A 3,325-nucleotide genomic window follows, 5' to 3' on the forward strand; every position below is an offset into this window, starting at 1 on the left:
CAAATTTTAAGTCGTCGCTATTTAACACCTTACATATTTTGTGACAACTTTTTTGTTGTCATTGAATCACAGATTGTTTAGAGACAGTAAAATCTTTGTCACCAATTATTTATACTATTAGTGACGAAAATAAATATCATAATTAAAGTTAAATTCTTATAGATAAAACTTATAATACTTAACTACGAATTCTAATTTGTCGATATTGTAACAACATATTTTTTTAGATGAAATTTTTTTGGGTAAAAAAATCAATAAATTTTAAGACAAAAAAATATTTGTCATGAATTAGATACATTATTAGTGACGAAATAATGTGTCACCGATAACTTTAAATTCGTGACTAACACTACTTAACAAATGGCGCCAATTAATTTTTTGGTGGGAAACTTTAGTAGACGAAACTTTGCTACGGTTTTTTTGTTTCGTCACTAAAAGTATGTGTCTCATATATTTAAGCACAAAAAGTAAATTTTGTCACTAAAAGCGAACAATTAGTGACGAATTTGATGTCGTAGCTAATAATTTCGTAGCTATATATCATAGTTGTTGTAGTGATGGTTGATTCTATAATAGTTGAGCCTTATCCTAAACCTAGTGTACCTATATCTACCTATTCTAGTTAATCAATTAAACCTAAATCATTGAAAAAATTTACAGCTCTTTTAATAGGAATAACAAGTAGCACTATTCTCACAAACTTAATTAACCTAATAAATGATATAGTGAACCCCCTATCATACAACATAGTACCTAGATTACAAATTTGAGCATATAATTTTGTAGTCAACTTATGTATATGGATAAATATGGGATCCCTAGGATTCTAGCTAGTATTAGAGTATAACAAAATACCTACTAGTAGGAATATCCATGTATGTTTTTTTTTTTGCCCTAGTAATTATATCCATGTATTATTCAAGTTAGAATTATTTTTTGTTTGGAACCCCTTCATTTGGCCTTAAAAAATGTTTGTTAATTCAAATAATAATAAACTTTGAAACCATGCCTTTCCTTTGGTATGATCTCGAATACCATAATTTATCTTTGAATGGGTTTCACCTTTATTAAAGGAGGGTAATTAATTTGTGGACGACTAGATTGGTGATGTTGAAAATGTGACCATATCTAATTCTGAGGTTGGCCTAATCTAACGTAATGATGCGCTTCTAGAGTTAATTCGACTTGAAATACTGCACAAAACGTCTTTCTTACTCAATGAGTTGTTAGTCAATGAAGTCATCTCGGACTTCAAGACTAGTTGTGTCGAAAATGTGACCACATCTAATTCTGAGGTTGGCCTAATCTATCTCAATGACAACACACTTCTAGAATTTTTTTATCTGAAATATTGCGCAAAACGTCTTTCTTACTCAATGAGTTGGTAGTCGATCAATGAAGTCATTGCGGATAACAAGACTCGTGGAGTTGAAAATGTGACCACATCTAATTCTGAGATTGGCCTAATCTATATATCTTAATGACACACTTCTAGAGATTTTTGATCTGAAATACTGCGCAAAACGTCTTTCTTACTCAATGATTAGTTAATCAATGAAATCATTATGAATCCCTAATTCGTCTCATTTTTGGACTTTTGCATGTTTGACATTAACCAACCTAGCCACTAGCATAGTGAACATACTCAGAGTGATTCCTCAAAAGTGAAGCCCTAGGAGTGGGTTGCATGTAAATTTTATTTCTATTTTTGAAGGATAAGAAAGTTATTTTTTCGTTTAAAAAGATGTTTTTCAAAATACATTTGAAAAATACAAAAGAAACGAATTGTATAAATTATGAGGAAATTATTGAACAAAATAAAATATCAATAACAAATCAGGAAAGATAACTGAATTAAAAAAAACAACAATAAAGTTAAAATGGAAAGGACATGGTAATAATAAAACAACAAAATTGATCTTATGATAATCATTGAGACTAATTTATATGATATTTTTGTTAACGGTACTAAAATATGGTTTTGAGACTAATAGGTGTTGTGTGAGTATGGTTTTATCTCTTTTTTCAAATTCCTCTTCTGATTTTAAAATATATATTGTAATATGTATCTTCTTCTACTTTAAACAAGAAATAGATAAAATAAAATAAAAATAAACTTTTGTTCAAGAGTGAAATTATTGGAACTGTCCATATTTAGTTCATCGTCTAAAATCATATCACATTTCGGATCTAATTAGACAGGATGAATTGAAATGGTATTTGTTTAGTGTGTAATTATCTTGAGTATAGTAATCCTAATCTAAAAATATACGATAGTTTAATTATTCGATTTTCAAATTTCACTAATCTCAATTTATTCAAATTCACACCGTATAAGTAAGGATCAAATATTTCCTATCAAAAAGTTAATTATTCATTTTAGCTTAGGATTCGAAATCAAGACTTTCAATAAAAACAAAAGATATGTTAACCATTTTACTACATCCTTCGATAATATGAATTATGACTTAAACCTTAGAGAATCTTATGGTTATCTTGGATACAGTTAAAAAAGAATTGTCAGCAAAATGACTTGATTTAATGGTGCGTGTCCAAATTTACAACTATAGATTGATAAATACTTTTTATTTTTAATTAGAGGTCACATCTTTGAATATGGGAATGCAAACATTTTTTGGTAGAGAGCATTTTATCTCATTTAAAAGTGAGACGTTTCAACCTGAATCTTATAAGTTAGTCGGGTCTCAGGTGTTGGACGCTTTGTTACAAGTCGGATGATATTTTTCAAAAGGTCTCACACCATTTAAAGTATCATTCCATCTTATATGTAGCTTCTTTGTATTTTCAGCTATCAATATAGGACTTTGTTCATACTTTCAAATATTTCTCCGTCAAACTAAGTTCCACATAATCCATCACTATTGATGGGCTAATTTGGAGATTATCTAGGTGTCACCCACATCAATCGAGTATTTATGTGTTATGGCCACCAAGACACACTAACTTCCTTTTCGTGTATGTGTCTTCAAAACTATGAGTAACGGTAAAAAACTGACTCGTAAATGGGTAAAGGCACTAAATCAGTACTCCCTATTTTTTTTGTCGAATCATTGGCTTTGATACAAATGGTTAAACTAAAAAAACTCAAAAATACTCTTAACATGGTGTGATATAATTCACTTTTGTCCAAACTGCCCACAAGATTTGCTCAAAAATGCCTCACCCTTTTCTTCTTTCGAAGTCCGACTTTGTTCACACTGATCACCCTACAATTTTTTCTTTCTTTTGGATATCAATGTGGGAGATTATTCGCACATCCTACCTAAAATAAGTATTGGACCCCAAATGAAAAACAAAGAGTATA

The sequence above is a fragment of the Solanum tuberosum genome, unplaced genomic scaffold (genome assembly GCF_000226075.1).
Source record: "Solanum tuberosum cultivar DM 1-3 516 R44 unplaced genomic scaffold, SolTub_3.0 scf00616, whole genome shotgun sequence".
Lineage (NCBI taxonomy): Eukaryota > Viridiplantae > Streptophyta > Magnoliopsida > Solanales > Solanaceae > Solanum > Solanum tuberosum.